This window comes from Micropterus salmoides, unplaced genomic scaffold (genome assembly GCF_014851395.1).
Source record: "Micropterus salmoides isolate LMB-PRFRI ecotype aquatic unplaced genomic scaffold, ASM1485139v1 Ms_hic_scaffold_4, whole genome shotgun sequence".
In the NCBI taxonomy this organism is placed as follows: Eukaryota; Metazoa; Chordata; class Actinopteri; order Centrarchiformes; family Centrarchidae; genus Micropterus; species Micropterus salmoides.
Window position 1 is genome coordinate 14,043,339 of NW_024043372.1, and position 19,352 is coordinate 14,062,690.

Genomic DNA, 19,352 nt, shown 5'->3' on the forward strand with positions numbered 1-19,352 from the left:
CATAAGTCCAGAAAAACAAGAATCTGAGATGCTGTTTAAGATGGCTTGAAGATAGTCAACTGCCAGAAGAGCATGAGATCATCACTGAATCAGCAAAGCTATGATCCATAATAACCAGATATTACAGCCAGACTCTGTTGTGTTAGGAGACATATGTGATGAGCCAATGTTCTCGTTTCCTCAGGGCAGCCTCTTCTCACAGAGAAGCTCATATATTTGTAACATCCTCTTCACGACCAAGCCCCCCCCCCCGGCCTCCTCTTCTTTCTCATCTTCATCCTCCTCCCAGGTCAAGGATCTAGTATATGCAAGAGATGGATAAAATCTTTCGTGGGAGGGAGAGTCAAATGGTTTGTCAGAGAGGTCGGCTGAGAGGGAGAGGAGGGGAGCGGCGGGAAGGGTGCAACGGCCAAACACAACAGATGTTTTCGGCTGTTCGGACGTTTTGTGTTTCAGCTGCAGTGGGGTGTGAAACAGAAAGATCTCAATGTGATTTACACCCGCCACCACTCTCCTCCTCCCCGTCATCCTCTCCTTTCATTTCCTCTCCTTTTCCTCATTTTTGTCCTCCTTTCCTTTCCTTTCTTCCCTGTCCTCACCCTCTCCTTTCCTTCCATCCCATCCTCTCCATCTCTCCTCTTCTTCCTCATCTTCTCTCCTCTTGTCTCATCTCCTCTCTTCTTCCTTTGCGCCCCTTCCTCCTTCTCCTCCTCTTCTCCTCTCCCCTCTTCTCCCCTCCTCTCTGACATTTCATTGGTGGCTGCAGAAATGAAAAGGCTGCATGTATTCCCTAATCTCATTTGTGGTGAAAAATCTTCTGTCAACTGCATTATATATTTTATTTCTGGGATGCAACTCACCTACAAGCATCTCGTTCATTGGTTTCAACCCAAAAAAGAAGACTAGTTATCATTAAATTGAGGGCTTATATTAGGTTCAGTCTGGGGAAGTGATTTGTGTTGAGATAGACAAAAATTCTCCCTCCGCCTGCAGCTAGCAAATGGAAATCATTATGTGTGATTGGAGGGTTTGGCTGCCGGAGAAAAGCCTGACTGTCTCTGTGACTGACACCCATGGACTACCCACTGGCTCTCAGATGGAATTTGCGATAAAGCAATCCTCCCAGAGGATTAAAAAGGCCTCTACACTCTCCACATCAACCTGGATCACTGTTAAGTTTCAGTATTGTGTTTGGAAGGAATTTATCTCTTTATCTCATCCCAAATGCAGCAATATCTTGTGTTCACGCCGAAGACTCCCATCATGCAGACAGTAATATCTACTTTCCAGAGTCTGATAAGGTCTGGAAACAAGATAATTAGCTCAGACCTGTTGTTTTCTTGTCATGCTTTCCATGCAGCCCTGCTCCTGACCTATACTTTCTCTCATTCTCCTCCATCAGCCTAATCTCTGTGTCCTCTCTCTTCTGATCCCCCCCCCTTTGCTTTGATGTTCCTTGTCAGCATCACCCCCCCAACCTCCCAACACCAGACATCCTGGTTAGACCAGATTACACGGTGGTGGAGGGAAGCAGCCACACAAAACAATCATTTTTCCATTGTTGTCTACACATGAAAAGTCAGGCTCATGTGTTTTTCTGTGTTTAAAGGGTTGGTTCGACCAAACCTACCTTTTTTAGGTACATAGCAATGCAGATAGTTTTAATTTCCACCAGTTTTCAGATATCCGTTTGGTCCAACCCTTCACTTCACTAAAAAATGACATGAAAAATATTAACATATCTTTTCAAAAACAGTGTCCTGTTTACTCTGGATTAACCACAGAACACTCTGATTGATCATTCTACTGAAGAAATAGTTCATTTAAACAGGGGTAATAAATAATGAGGATGATTTGAGCTGGTGGTGGACAGCTGTTAACAGAGAGTCACTCATTTAGGGTGAAAAGGTCACACAGGGCGAGACTCAGTAGCAAGCGGAACAGGAAATGAGGAAGTGGAAAGTTGACTCAGAGTGTGTCTACATTTGTGTTTTTTAAGATTGTCAGAGTTATACTGATTGCTTACATTTCTCATAGATTCAAGACATACACAAAATAATGAAATAATGAAAACAGTTACCAACAAATTCAAGATTTACTCCTGTTTGAGTAATGTTTGCTAAAGGCTAATTTAGGAAATTGTTTTAAATAAAAGAAGTACTGAGAAACCATTTGAAGATGTACTATTACGATGTTGGTTTTGGTCTTTTATATGGGATTTGTTGACAATAAGAAAAACAGCAACATTATGTAGTATTTTTATCTTAAAATAACTTATAGCTTTAAAATCATTTTGATGGTACACTGACTTGTAACAGGGAGAATGGCGTTTCTGTCATTGCCACGCCGGCACGGGGAGCTTGGTATTGGCACTATGTAATGATAAAATCCCGGGAAGGACATCTATTGCGATAACGGCGTAAGACAGGTGCCGAGCTGGCCGTCTTGCTGTACTAGTAAGTAATAACTTATTATATACTTCGTGAAATAAAAGGCTGCAGGACAGATGCCGAGCGGGCATTATTTCTGTATACACAGTTGGACTAGTAAGTAATGTCTGGCTGTGTTAGCAAAGTTGTCGACTTGCTAGCTTTTGATCATATGTAATCATAACAAATCCGCATGTACAGCAGTCCTTATTTACGACAGCGGTGAAGTACCCTCTAAAACGGTAGGGGCGCCAAATCACACAAAAAACTAATCTTACATAAAGTTGCTTTAATGACAATTTTTTTTTACGCTGCTGCAAAAAGTTATATAAATTCAGTAGTACTCATCACCTATAAAAGAGCCATGGCAATCAACACTTTTTATTCTCTGAGAAACAAAGAAAGCAGAGGGCCTGAATCATCTGCCCCTAACATACAGGTGCATCAGACAAAAAACCTCAAGCAGCAGTCTCAGAAATCAAGACAACACAGGCTACTGTTCACAAATTCACTGGAAAATATAAAGAGAAACAACATACATATAGTTAAAACCAACTGAAACTATAAAAAACAGTGTTCGCAGTGATGATCTAGTTAAAAGTCCGGAAGTGTTTACCTCATTTAGTTTCACCCTGTACGTTGTTATGTTAATGAAATTCCTAAAATCTTGCCTAGTTCACAAATCCCCTTGAACAAGTGGGATTTCTTCAGCAGCTAGACTGCTACCATGGAGCCTTATCCCCCTAAAAAACCCACAAAAATCTCCTTATTTTAACCCCTCCCCCCCAAGCCCACCTTGTCTACATCATCCAACACCCTAATCTTGACCCCAGCCCGCTCTGTCCCACTCCCCTAATCCTGACCTCCTCCTCCCTCCCTCCTGCCCCCCCTCAGCTGTGTCAGTATAACGAATGCACCCTCATCCTGATACCCAGCATGCCGTCGGGCCGTGATGGATGTGCACATCACAGCCGCAGTTTACAAAGCCTCCGTGAATACAGTGCAGCCAACCCAGATCCTGTCAGCTCAGTCCTGGTGCTCGGCCCTTAACGCTGCACGCAGAGGGGCTCCCTGCTTGTAACAACCCTTAAAACCCGATAGTAGAGATGGTGGAGAACCTCATCCATAAATGTCAACCCTTCCTCTCTCTAGCCCCCACCGCTAACACCAACAGCAACCATGGAGAGTTTTACTTCACTTGAGCACTTTATGGTGGTCTTACACGGGAAAACTCTAGTGTGAAATTGAAGATGAATTGTTGTCACTTAAGAATGTGCTGCAGAGAGGTGGAGAGAGTAATTGCTTATTTTGTTTGTGCTATAAAATTCTTTTTTTCCCCCTTACTTTTTCTTCCATAATGGTGTTATTCATTACTCCAGCAAGAGGCTGTTAAACTGTAAATCAAACAGGAATCCTGAGTCAGACATATCCCTCAAACAACAAAGCCTCCATCAATAACCCTTCACCTCTGCACGAACTGGCAGAATATTACATTGACTATCTATTTCATCCTATATTCCTAACTCCACAACCCGGAGCTGTGCACCCGAACAGTAACCTGAGCTCAGCCGTGATATTGCAACTCCCCAGACAGGAATTGTGTTTGTGTAGCTGTGTGTGTGTGAACAAAGTAGGAAGTGGTGGATTGAGGGACAGCGTCAGACCCTAAGCCCCAAGATCAGCCACCTGTGTGTTATCAAGGGCAGTCCAATAATCCTCCCTGCCCTGTATCTGCCCTCTTTGCGTCCACACACACACACACATCAAAAAACACACAGACGAACATGCTGTTTGATCTCATGTCACTGGTTTACTCCTCAACACACTCCTGCACAAAACATCACTATAACTCAGCTCTGGAAACACACTGCAGATGATAAACTTTTATTATCTTTCCAGTCACGAGGTGCGGAGTCTGCTTTTGTGATCCATTCAAATAGCAGCATGTCATTATCAAATGCAATCAAAATATTTCTTGTGTGAATTTGAAGTTCAAAAACCTCCACCTCCTCCAGGCAGCAGAGAAAATAAACCCACTTCACTTTTGATGAGGGGGAATTTCTCCCACTGCATAATTCAAACCTACAGAGAAGCATGGGAGCAGGTGAAGACCTCAAGATTCAATTCAAGAGAGAATGTGAACCCGGCTGTGGACTATAATTTCCACATCAAGAAGAAAGACATACTGTCACAAGAGTTGCTTCAATCCAAACCACATCTCAACAGGTAATTAGACATCAGCCGTTCTCCTCTTTAACCAAACCTACAGGAGGGTCCCAAAACGCAGGAGCCAACATGTCAACCGCACGAAGCACCCGCAAACCACCTTGACACTTAATTTGGAATTTTTCACTTGCTCCCTCCAACCTGTTTTTGCCATTTACTCCTGCTGACATTTCCAAAGGGGGAACTCCATTGCCGAAACATAGGTAAAACTATCCAACAAGGGAGCCCATTCTTTTGAAGGATCACTAAATTTAAAGTGTAATTTAATTCCTGCATGCCTCCTGTCCTGTATCACGGCTGCGTGTCTCTGAGGTACAACACCACAGTAAATAATGGTCAGGGGCTCCACCTCTACTTGCCAGGCTGTTATTCCTTTACAGTAGAGAAATCATAAAGGGATTGCCGTCATAAATACATATTGTCCAACAGCACCATAAAGGCTTCACAGGTGGAAATTATGGCCGCGCAGAGGCGTCTGCATAAATTAAACAACATGAAGCCTTGAAATAAGATGCCTATTGTTATAGTGAAGTATAATTATATAGTAGGATGACTGGAACAATTGTGCATGGACTTTACAACTGAGAGAACTGTGTTGGAGAAAACAGAATTAGTGGACAAGCAAAACACACAAGCAAGAAAATTACAACCCCAACACTTAATAATGAGAAATGCTAAGTAATGAGTTACTTTAGTACAAATGTTAAATAAACAAAGTCCAGACCATTTGCTTTTCAACACCATAGCCTAAGACTGTTGATTCAGATAATAAATAAAAAATATTTAACATGGAAAGAAAACACACAGGAAGATCAACTGAACATCTTGAACATTAACAAAAAGTTTTTATATTTGGTGGAAGTCATGTGTGAGGCTGTCCTTAGGCACAGCTGCCATTAGTTTTGCAGGTTTTTGTTTTATAAATATTAGACAAATATAAAGCATTTTCCGTGATGATGGTGCTCGAAGAAAAGTTATTTTCTGTCATAAATGTCCGTACCGAATCTCATGGCAATCCATTCAATAGTTTTGGAGATATTTCAGTCTTGACCAAAGTGGTACTGACCGACAGTGCCGTCCATTTGCTATACCACTAGCACTTATATTGAAGGTGGCACAGAGTTCCTTTCATGTATTCCTCCTGAATCTTTTAATAAATGGACACAAACATAGATAATGAGTACAAGTCCTTGCTTTCCGACGCTGGAGTTAAATCTTATAATAGTGTAAGTGGTAGGCAAAAAAACATTTATTGTAATTGATACAGAATTCACCTCCTGGTTTGTAGACGTGACATTGCTCACGGAGTGTCGTGACGATCCAAACGAGTCCTGCATTTTGGTCTTAGTTCCACATCACATCTTCAGACCCCACCCTGGTAATCCGATACCACTTCCCCTCTTCAAGAGCAAAAGCAGGAATGAAATCTATCGTTTCCAGATCAGTGGAGGAGGGAGAGTGCGAGGGGAGAAGCAGGGGAGGAATAGCGTGACCTTCTTTGATCCCCTCTGAAGGTCTTCCTCATTCCCACCCTCCTTCTGCCTGCCTCTTCCACATCTCATGTGCATGTTCTGCCCTGCCAAGCACCTGTCTGCAGGTATGAAATTAGAGAGAAAGAGATTCAAGGCTTTCGCCTGCACACAATGTCTTCTCTGGTCTCACCTGCCTGTTCTCATTCTTGCCTCTTTTTATCTGTCCATCCTTATCTGCTGTCTCCACATCTGTCAGCATCAATATCTCAAACTAAATTACAGACTTGGAGTGGTGCAAAATGGAGGCAATGATGATTACAATCAGACATGGGAATCTGTAATTCAGAGGTGCTTAAAGCCACACACTCCCTCGTTCCTCCTTTCCAAGGCTTTTTTCAGCTCCTTATCACTTGCTGAGTATGAAGAAAATCCAAAGGATGGAGAGGCTTTGTCTTGCAGACTCACCTAAAACACTCACACAGTCAACTCAATAATTACTGCTGGTTGTAGCTGAAAGAGAGAAGAAAGCTGCAGACCAAACTCAACAAGATATTGGGGTATAATGGGATGCAGACTGGAGCTCATTAAGCAAAAAATGTTAGTGTTAATATCTAGAGAAAGCCCTGCCAGTGTTCAGACAAATCCAGACATATCAGGGTTAATTTATCACTTCAGACAGCTTTGATGTTTAAGCTAATTACAGCTACAATTTGTGATCGTTCAGTGACTTTTTGTTGGAATCGATGTTAATTGAAGACATGTTTATCCACAGCTAGAATAATTTAACTCCGATGGATCTGGCTTTTAAAAAAGCAAAAACAATTTTGGGCTCCTTGGGGGCATACATATATTAACTTGTCACATATATTAGCAAAAACACAGTGTACTATTCTGGGAAACATCCTGAACAAAAAGAGAAAGGAAGGTAACGCAAGTGCAACACAGTCCCTCTTGTAGAAAACTGTACAAATTACAACACAATTACTGTCATGAAAATATATTAACAACACTTTCTGGAAAAAAAGTAAAAGATATTTGTTTGAAAGGTAACATCAACATCAGTGTTGGGCAGTAACGCGTTAATCAGAAATGCATTACTCGTACTGTAATATTATTACCAGTAACTATCGGTGTAGTATTTTGAAAATATAATATTATACAGTTACTAACCCAAGTAACGCTGCGTTACTGAGTTGCCAGAACGCATCATCTCTGGCATTAATGCGCGACTACGCGGCAGGTGAGCAGCACCATACCATATGTTGTTCAAGTCAGCTGTTGGCTGAAAATGGATAATTATTATAAATATTATTAGTAGCCAAGAAGCTAAAGGAAGAACGGAGAACGAGGAACCTAGATGTCATTATTGTGTCTCAGTCTAAGATCCAAAGAGCATTGTCATCTGTTGTAAACTCTGTGCAACCAGCAAAAAAAGTAATATAGTAACGTTACTAGTTACTTTTAATAACCAGTAAAAAAGTAAACTTTTTTAAGGAGTAGTGAGTAAAAGTAACTTATTACAATTTCTGAACACTGATTAACATACAAACTATACTATATTAGGAACAGCTGTCTAGTTACAACATCCAACAGACACAGAGCAACATTAGCACTCAATTGGAGTCGCTTTCTAACCATGTGATGAACGAAAGTCCAATATTCACTCTCCTGTTAGCTCTGTTTTGGCTAATACCAACCTATGAGGGAATATTTGGCTCTTCAGTGGCGAAAAGCTCCACTGTGTTCGACGGCTGGTTACTGTTTGTCGTTTTGGTCGTGGGCAGATAACGTACAGTGGGTTTATCAGAGCTTCCTGAAAATGCAGGAATGCATTGAATGATATATAAAATACATAAAATCCATATTTATTGTCCTCTCATTGGTCATTTTAAGTGTGTGCGCAACCTTTCCCTGGTCAGTGAGCCTGACTTTATCCTCTGTCAATAACGTGACTGATCTGTCACGGCTGCTTTCATGTGATGTTTTGAACGCCTTTGTGAAGACAGAAAACACTGCCTGAAGCATCCCAATAGATCACCATCATAGGTAGTGAAACTGCTGCTGTTGCCCCCAGAGGTGCTATCTGTGGTCGGGATCGTCTCTCACTTCAGCTGGCCCCCTCATTTTCATGTCTTTCTCTGATCTCCCATACTGGGACCATATGCCCCCTGCAGAGACCTCCAGCGGAATGAGACAAGTTGCAGCATCCCTTCCTCCCTCCCTGTTTCTCTCCCTCTTTCATGCACAGACTGTGGAGTACAGCTATAAACTGGAGGATATGAGACACAATAGTAGCTGACCCAGGTCACTTGAAATACTCGAGGTGTGTTTGATTTACCACACAAGGTACAATGGCATTGATGTAAAACTAGAGGTCCGTATGCCAGGCAGGATAAATCAAGAAAACCTCACATACTATAAATCAAATCGAGGAATGGGCCTATTTTTAATATTTAAAGATGTGCTGCACACATTAGATAATGATCTACTTCTGCTATTTCATGGGAGGTTGATGCTAAAAGAATGTGATGATTAGGTGTTACGTCGCACATAAATAATCAGCGGCAGTGGGTGGGTGGTGTCAACATCTTGCTTGGCCTGTGGATTTATTCCAACGTGACTTTTGCATGTCAGGATCCCATTTGCAGCCCGGGACGAAATCTCTTCTGCTGGCTGAGGTCGAGTAAAATAATATGTGGGCAGATTTGGGAAGGCAACTGATATGGATCCAAATGGCAGATGACAGCAGCAACAGAACTGAGCGCTAATGTGTGCGAGTGTGTGTGTCCAAGGAGAGTGGGTGTTTTTTAAAGTGTTTCCTTGATACGTGTCCATGTGCGTTTGCCCGCGCATTCGCTGTAGCAGGAGATCCATCATCTGGGTCATATTACAAAGCAGCGGGGATCCTCGGTCAATTCCGGCTGACGGATGAAAAGAAGACCTAAGATGGCAGCTATGTCAATAACAGGCGTGGCCTCTGCTGACATCTGCCAGCCTCAAACCCTTACCCTCTCACCCCATTAGCTCCATTTTGTATGCTACACCAACCAGATGTGACTCTTGCCCACATCTGTCACAGCCGTGACCCCTCACCCTCACAGGGGTTTGGTTCGGTCAAAATTGAATTCACTTATTTAGGTGAGTTTTAAAATAAGGATAGGTAATATTTATTTATCACTTGCAAAACATACTGCTACTCAGCTGTAACACACACATTTTTTCACTTTTACAGTCCCCTGCCAAACAAGCCCCTAAAATAGCAACAGTATATTAACATCGTTAAATTACTTTTGCTGAAATGCTGTCTCTAAATTGCAGTTTGGACGTGCTTCATGAAAGCGTCTGCGCGCAACTTGATTTCCTATTCTGGGGAACGATGACATTGCAATGTGTGCGAGCAAAGCAGCATAAATCAAGAAAACCTCACATAGCATAAATTGAAACACATGTTCAATCCAGGCATGGGCTCATTTAAACATTAAACTAACAAGAAACACTTGTATTCAGTTTCAGAATGCCGCATACATGATAATGTATCTCAGCTATTTCACAGGGGCTTAATGCAACTTGAGATATGATGATTATATGTTGAAGAGCAACAACCTAGGAGGCTCTGCAGAGAGAGTTTAGAAGAGTGTGGTCACATTTTTTTTAGGTAGCACATTCTTGAACAAGATGACGACTTTGCTATCTATTATCTCTCCCCAGGCTGAGAAGATACGAGAGATATGTCACATACCATGATGTTATCCAGCTCTTAAGAAGTAAAGATAGAGCAAGTAAAGTGTAAAATTTCCACCCCTCATCCTCTCCATACTGTCATCACATGCTGTTATAGATTTACTCATATAGTAGATACAATGGACTGATGAAGTTTTCATTCCCAATAGGCCACCCATACTGTCCAGAGCCTATGATAAAAATAGTCTATCACAAAATTACTAATTTCTGCAAGTGTTACTTAAATAAGGTTTTTTAGTAAATTTGCTATAGTGCCACACAATATGTCTTAGTGGAATTGAACTGAGTTGTACCAGCTATTCATAAATCCATAACAAAGTTTGTGTCCTACTAAGTCCTTTCTAAGTTCTAGGTAACTACTGACTAGTTTATAAAATCGTATCGCACCATTACCACTTAAGACCTAGTGAAGACCACTGGCTCAATGCACTGCAACTTAGGAAAACACACTGGAATTCATTGGGAGTCATGTTTGGCCACCTGAAGCATGTAACTCAAATATTTACTCTCTTTTCTTTTTTCTTTTTTTTTTTAGCTCTGTTTATCTTTGACTGGGTATTTAGCTGCTAGAGGTTCAACTATGTTCAGCAGCTAGTTGCTACCTTTGTCTACTGTGTATCTTCTTTTTAGCTGGAACTGGTTGCTGTTGTGGAGAGTAGCTCTAGGAATTTTGTGACCTGTTTTACAATTTCAACTGACACCTTGCAAGCTCATTTCTAGCCTGTTCCAGTCCTGAACAGATATTTCTCTATGTTGACCCATAACCCCACATAATAACATAGTTAGCTGATGAAATGCCCCTAGCCTTTGGAAGTAACACTAAGTTACAACTGTAGATAGTAAGCTAGAAAGATGGGCATGCTAATGATTGCAGCTTACTTTAACAAATCATTTAATCAATTTCACACTTTTGTTCCTGTGTTTTTGGTCTTTGGGAGATGATAAAACAAGACACCACTGTCCAAAATCCTTATCTACAGGGTGTCACTCTTATTAGAGAAGCAATACACACTATTTTGGCAGGTGGAGAAAGCTAAAGCTTAACAGTTATGGATGCTCAGCTACATAGTTCAAAATCTGTTTTGGGATGTGTGAACAGTTAATTATTGACAAAAATGATCACTCTGCTTTGAGACCATGGTGGTTTGTGTTAAAAGCAAGATTTTGTCGACACGGAAACAGTGCAAAACCATTTTGACACGTTTCATCTCACTAATGGAGATGGAAACTTTGCAGAATTGGAGTGACAGTGAAGCAGCTGTGGCAACCTGCAGCCTGAGAAGGAATAAGCCTGTGCCTGATTATCATCTGTTAGTGATCAGTGCTTTTGAATATTTGTTCCACTTTTGTAGCTCACACTGCCAGTGTCACGAGACACTTTGCTCCAACACGGAGACCACCCTATCTGTTTCTCAGCTGCCAGTGTTCCTCTTTGAATCAGTGTTCGTGGTATGTGTGTGTGTATGCATTGTCCTTCATTTATGCACAGGTCTGAATGCTTGGCTGTATGTTTGGATGCCTTGTGTGTACCTCTAAGAATGTCAACAACTGGGAATATTGTGGATAAATCTCTGAGTAATCCCGTCAACTGGTCAGTGTGGTTGACTGTGAACCTCTAAGTCTATGTGATGACAGAGCAGTTTGTAAAACCAACACACAGCTCTCACAGCTGCTCCATATGCCCACCTCCGGAGTCTCAGTAGTGAGTGGGTGATGGGTGATTGATTGACAAAGCAGCACAGTAGCACAAAGAACAACTCTTCCACTAAGAAGCTAAATGACTGACAGCTTTATTATCATCTCATTGTCCTTCAGTAGTGTCACAAAGACTATACTGGGGGATAATATGTAGCCAAACACTTGAAATTCAGACTGTATTTGGTTGAACTGACTCTAGTTTTAGTCGTAGTGCAGGTTACATAACTCATACTGGCCCAAAAAGATTAAATCCCATACACAGTGAAAACAAAAGAGATGGCTATAAAACTCACAAACAACCCAAAATGAGCCAAAGGTCAAAATGAGAATTGAAGACTCTTATCAGCTCGACTACGTCTAAGGCAAAAGTGTTTATAGCTGTTCCAAATGTTGCAATTCTCAAAGTCATGGCAAAAAGGATAACGCCATACACTTTTGGACAGTCTCTCAGCAAGGCATGGTTTGCACTTGATTGTCCATTAAAAAAAGGATTGAAGTAGCCACCCATTCCGACGTTGGCAAAGTATGAGGGAAGTGGGTTTAAGATGCTGTTTGATGATCCAGCAAGCATTTTGTTTGAAGCATACCGACACCTGAACACTCGTGACGTTCATGCTCTATCGGTCCGCAAAGCCTGGGAGAGCCTGAAAAACACTGTGGGCATACAGTGTACCCACTGTGAACAACTTTTACTGGAATGAATGGGGTACCATCTTGGAGTGTGGCAGCCAGTTTTCTTGATGCAGCCATACACTTTGTGGTTCAACCTACTGTGCTTGCCATAGTTGTGTGAGAACACAGTTTTCTTGTGCAATTATTACTAACACTTTAGGCGTATCAACCAAATAAAGTGCTTCTGGCTATAATGTTGGCTTGTTTACCACCTGTCTGATCATCTGACTACTCGTGTTTCTTGCCCTGTCAGGCTTTTCTGAAGCAATTGCACCATGTTTATAGATCTAAACTTATTTGGCTATATGATTTTATAATAATAACAGCAACAATAACTAAAATTACAGAAATAAGACAGTTGTAATAAAACAAAAAACTTTTAAGAACAGATATGTTGCCCAACAATGACTGCTTGAAAAACCTATGGTACTATCACAGCATAGTAGTCGGTGGGTGACAGCCCTCTCTTTATGAAACAACAGCTTTATCATTAGCATTTGTGTGCTCCTAGGACACACTAGCAATAGCAGAAGTGATGGCATTCCTCCTCTTGCTTGCACTGTAACATGTTTAGACATCTGCAACAGGGGCCTATCTTTTCATCAACACATTTAGGAAACCTCAAAACATCACAATATCTCAGACCTCACCTGGTTACACCACCCAGCACTGTCAACAAGCCTGATGTCCCTGAATGGGATCTACACTGTTTACCTGTGGGTGACAGCTGGAGCAAACCCTGGCAGCAGTGCACTCTGGTTGAGTTTCTTCGGCGAAGTGAAATTTCATGGACAAAAGGCAAAGAATAACGTGCGAGTGATGTGGGTGTATTTCTTTTTCTTGCTGTATGTTTACAGTAATGCATCTTGCAGATAAGACGCAGGGACGTGAATGTGTGATGATTAAAGCGCAGGATGGTATCTGCAGCAGGCTTAGCATGTGTGTGGCTGTGTGTCGGAAAGGAGGGTATGTATCCTGTTTCACACACGCAGACAGACACACTCAACCACAATCCAACAGCAGAAGAGGTAGAAGGCAGGTTACGGCCCATTTTGTTTCTGTTCTGGATCCAGTTTCACATACATTTTAGACCGGTCTGTAGTGTTAGGTCAGTGTTAACTTTGGATTAGTTTAATACAAGTTAGGCAGTTTCACAAAAATAAAGATGAAGAATAAGACTTTTCTTAAGCTTAAAAAGTTAACGACTCTACCGACAGGCTAACTCAGAACTAATGTGCGTTCCACTTGACGTGGGAAGTCAGAATTTCCAAGTTCCAAGTCGTAAATTTCAACTGCAGCGCCCCCTTAAGTCGGATTTCCAACTTGGAAAGTTGGGAGAACCTCACCAACTCCGACCTCAAAATCCAAGATGGATGCTACTGGAATCAAAAGTAGTGAAAGCTGTAGTAATATACGGTTTATTGCACTTCTGTCTTATTTGTGTCTTATTAAATCAGTCATACACACAGTCCTGTCCAACTTATATATATTATAAAGTCTGTGTAATGTGACATTATCAGCTAGTGTTGCTAACAATGGCCAGAGGCATGAATCTTGTTTTTTACGACTAAATTCTTTTGTTGTTCTGGAACACTGTCAACTCAGTGTGACGTCAGATCCAGCTCCAACCTCTGACTTCCGAGGTAAATGGAACGCACTATAAGACCAAGCCTCCAGGTACCGCGCTGGGCTGTATAGCAATTTTGGCATAGTGGCCATGTTGGGTTTTGCAGCTTCCATCATCTTGTGACTCACACTGACCCCAAACAACATGTTTTCCCAATACACAATCACTTAAAAGGAAGAAGCTGTAAAATGTTGAATAATTTTGTGTCACAATCCCTAAAAATGACTCTTTATATTATCAGAATTTGACCTACTGTAGAAGAGCTGTATGATGATTTAATTTTTTACTTTATTGGGGCAGCTGTGGCTCAGGTGGTAAAGCGGGTGTCCGCTTATTGGAAGGTCGGTAGCTTGATCCCCAGCTCCACCAGTCTGCATGTCAAAGTGTCCTTGGGTAAGACACTAAAACCCAAATTGCTCCCTGGGTGTATGAATGAATTTCCTTTTCTAGAGGTCATCAGTGCCGGGAGCTAACAGCTGCTCTCAACTACTTCAGCTGGAGAAGGATTTTACTGAGCATGCTCTATGGGCCTAAAATTGCGGGACCAAGAGGAAACCTTTGGAGGCATTTTCGGAGTATGCACTGTGAGCAACCTTCATAGGAATTAATAGGGAGCCATCTTTGAACATGTAGGTCTCCTTAATACATTCATGACTGAGACCCATGACCCAGTGACTCCCTGTAACCAGTGCCACTGCCACCAAATGAGATAAGAGGTCAACTTGGCTAGTAATACGAGAGCAAAGAAAAGGTAAAGTGTTTGTAGAAACTGCAGTTACCTGTTACACAGAAATACACAGCAGTCAGTTGTTTTCATTTGCCCAAAGAAATTATTCTGAGCAGAAGTGCTGATCTTTGCTACATTAAGAAACCACAACACCTCCTCTCTTGTACAGGTCAGATATTATTATGCTGCTTGAAGAGTTTTCTATAGTTGAATTAATTTATCCATGTAGCTTCCAGAAGGCAAGCATTGTAAAGTAAGGTTGGCATGGTTGTTTGGCTAGTTTGAAAAATAAAAAGCCTTAATTTACCCAGAATTCAGAGCAAATTATTCCTACTTGAGACTTTGTTAAACTGGCCCTGTTCTCTTTTCTTCTCTTCTCCGTGATGTTCTCTTTTAACTGTTCTCTTCTGTTCATAACAAAGAAGAAAACAGAAACAACAAACAACAGTTAAGAGAACAGAAAAGAAAGAAAATGACAATTAGTGTTTGCTGCACATTGACTCTCAGCCCTACTGGGGGCGCTCGTAGCTCGTGGAGGGACCACACACCATCTTGATCCAACTAGCCAGAACACAAAATGACCAGCATGAATGAACCCGGTCTAAAGTTCTGTGTGAATATGCAGTCCATGTGTACATATATGTGATTATTCAAGTGTATGTGTATGTGTGTGTGTGTGTGCGTGTGTGTGTGCTGATGTGTAGGAAATGTGCCCAAGCAAACACACACCACACACATAGCCCACCATAGTTGATAGCTCATGCTCAGTGGAGGAGTATTAGTTACAGGATTGAGAAATTATTTGATTATAAAATACCATTGACTGTGTTTTTTTAGGCAACTCATGCCAGCTTCTGTGTGTGTGTGTGTGTGTGTGTGTGTGTGTGTGTGTGTGTGTGTGTGTGTGTGTGTGTGTGTGTGTGTCAGTAGTTTGTGTGGGAGTGTGTGTGTGTGTGCGTGTGTGTGTGTGTGCGTGTGTGTGTGTAGGTGGGTGGGGATAGATGGGTCTATGTATTAGAAACAGGAAAGGGAAAAAAGGAAGTGAAGATGAGATTAAAAAATTGTGTATGGATACATTTACATATACATTTGAGTGCATACAATGATGTTTGTGTTTAGGTGAGTGTCTGTGTATGTGTGTGTGTGTGTGTGTGTGTTTATGCATTCCTGAGTGGATCAAAGCTGCTGACACCCCAGGCAGTGTCCTCCTGAGAGAGTCCGCTGTCAGATCTGGGATCAGAGATCAGCAGCGTCTGTCCTCTTTCCCCTTGGCTCTCTGTGGGGTCTGTCACAGCAAGTTAGCACTTAGCCAGAGGCACCGATCAACAATCAGATTAGACTCTCCCAAAATAATAGCTCTGACGACTGGCGGTGATGATTGGACCGTCCCAAAGAAAAAGAAGCCAAAGACAGATTGCTGTTGTTCCTCATTTTCAGCATTAAAGGATAACGGAGAAAGAAACACAATCGGACTGTAAACAAAGCAACAGTTTAACCAGATTATCTGAACAAGTGGTTTGTTCTTCCATAATAACTTTACCTATCAAGTCTTTCTACCACGGTTACTATTTCCCAGAAAACTCACCTTGCCAGACAGCATGTTATGTTATTACTGCAACAAGCTGAGCTGTCACATCACCAGTGTTTGCTAAGAATTACTTAACTGGGTTTTTAAAGCTAGGGTAAGCAATTTATTTCAGAAACATGTTTTGTTTTATTTGTTGAAATTGTCTTTACATCCTGACAACAATCAATATGCCAAAAGTGCTGACACAAAAAGAAAAAAATAACTGGTATCTGTGGCTGTCGCAGAATGAAGTCTGTCTACCTGCCTACCTGCGCACACACCTCCTGTGTGTTTTGAGGGAGTAGCTTTTAGATTTTTTCAAAATCTGTAAATCAGTGTTGCCTACCCCAGCTATAATATGGTTATATCACTGTTGTTGTTGTTTTTTTTTGCTTATTTCTAATTAAAAGCATAACAATGTAGCAGGTAAATATCATAATATCTCATAAGAATTTTGTTTATATTTAACTAACTTGAAACAGCCAATACATTTTAAAGGAAACCTAATGCCATCACTGTTTTGTATCAACGTAATGAGGAAACTTTAACGTATCTGGTACGTCGCAAACTGTTGATACTGACCCTCCAGTATATAATTGTTCACTGACACCATATTCTTGCTTTCCTACAATATCCACTCGTATCAACTACAGCCTTATTAATGATTTCTTATAGTTATGTTAAGGCACTCACAGCATTTGGTCACGACTGTAGTCTCGGTTTCGGGTTGGTTTAAAACAGAAAAGGTCTGTCATGACATAAAGCTTGAGATACGATGCGTTTACTGCATTGACATTTAACCAAAACCATCATCTTTCCCTAAACTTAACCAAAGTGCCTCTGTTGCCTAAACCTCAGAATGAGACTTTGATGTCAAACTCCAGCACTTCAACCACCCAACCTTCTTCCTACAATTTCTGTGTGGTACAAAAATGTAGCTCATCCTTCACTAAAACAAAAACACTGCCAGTGAACATAATATAGGAAGCAGTAATGTTTCTTACCACAACGAAATTAGGAAAAAAAATTAGTATGTATAAACATAGGAGACATGATTGTTTCATGTGGTGAAACATTATTAAAAACTGTATTAAAAAAAGAAAGAAAAAAACACATTGGCGAATGCAACTGAAATGTTTCTAAGAATTCCTCATTGCACATGCAACTACGGTAAGCTTGATGTGCTAAATTATAAGCAGAAGGTCAGTCTGTAAACTGTAATAAGTTTACTGTTGGCTCCCCAGTTTGACTAACATGGGTGTTCGTTTTAAAAATTCTCACATGGTCTGACCGCTCATGTTTCTTGACCAGTTACTTTTCTTTTTAGAGATGTTGCAGCGATTAACTTGGGGAATGCAATGTTATTATTAACAATAGCGAAAACTACAAAAATAAGACCCAGATTGTAAAAACAAATTATCCTTTAATATCCTTCCATGTACTAATTCCTGTCCTTGAGAAGATGGCACAGCAACTGTGAGAAACTGTGTGTGAGTGCTTTGAATATACACAGATTTAGGCGAACTGACAATTGGCGAGGAAAATTTAATATAAGCAAGATGATGCATTACAGATCTGCCATATAAAACACAGTACTGATGGTAAAATTACTCAGCCCAATTGCATTGGCCATTGGCTGTGTGTGTAATGGTGTCGGGAGTCTACGCACCCCTGACTGTGTGCCAGGGCTCTGGTCAGCCCACCCGTTGTAGATGTGCTGCCAACTCTTGCTTGGCAGGCACTTTGAAACCCATCTTTACCTCTGCAGTGGTCAACAGTGTCAACAGCTCCGTCAGACCACATGTATACACAGAGCCGATGAATCAGTGTGACTGGAGCATTTGTGTGTTCATGTGCCTTTCTAATGGGGTGTGATATAGGTTTGTGCAAGCTGTGTGTGCAGCTGCAGCAGGTTTGAGTTCAGACATTTCATGCTGATGAATTTCTCTCAGTTTAAAGGGTTTGTTCGCCCAAACTACACCTACAGAGGTATCCAGCCAGGCAGACTGTTTTAGTTTTATGTGCAAAACCTTTGAGATATTTGTCTCTAGGATTTATGTCTCCACCTCACTGAAATGGAGGTCAATGGAATTAAATTTTTGGTTCTCGCAGCATTAAAAAAATTATGTTTAAGAAAACCCAACAGTGACATCTCTTCCCAGAAATAGTGTTCCCGTTACTCTCAATAAACCACAGACCTCACTGTCAACAGTTTTAATGGGACTATTTCTTTGGTAGAACGTAGTTTCAATGAAAACTCTCCACGGTGTGTCTGTGGATTAGCCACTGAGACATTTAGACACGTTGCTGTTGACTTCTTTTTAACATATTCAATCCTAGTACAAAATCGTGCTGTGCAACCAAACACTGTTTGAACCAACATAACTTTATTTTAATTTCTACAGGAGAGAATGTTGTGGAAATGTGTATAAGGTGATACACAAGACACATGAAATATTTCCATGTGATTGAATATCTTGGGTTTGAATAGTTTGCTTATAATGAAAACATCTTGAACATTCAATGAAGAGGTGGATCAGGCTGATAAATAACACATATGATACTGTGTCAGACACTATTTAAAGGGGTGATTAAATTAAACTGGATATTACGGGGACAATAAACAAATTATTGTTGGACAAATTACTTGAAAAATGTAATTAATTCCTCATTACAAATTACTTATTGAAAAAACATTACATTACTTTAATAATTACTTAATCACCACAAGTAATTAGTTACATTACTCATTACATGACTTTTGTTATAAGCCGAGCTCCTTGAAAAGTGGCTTTAATAGCTCCAAAGCTTCCACGACAACATGGACACACTAGGTAACGAGATATTAGGATTAACAAGCAAGTATTTACTGGCTAGATCCAGGTGATTCCTGAATGTGGGATTACAAATGGATAATGTTGGCAAGCCAGCAAGTTAAGAAGACACAAAATGTAAATAAGATAACTTCGGAGTCACTCCCCCACACCTCTAGCTCCGGCGCCAAGCTAACACATCCCAGACCAGTTTCTCTACTGAACGCAGAGAGAGAGCAAAGTGGTATCAACCCCCCAGTAAAACAACAAACAAGATGACCTTCAAATTGTTGAAGTAACAGAGCATGACTGCGATTACTAACTGCAATCACTGGATTTCAAATTGTAATCCCTTACACTAGTCATTACTGAATAAACAA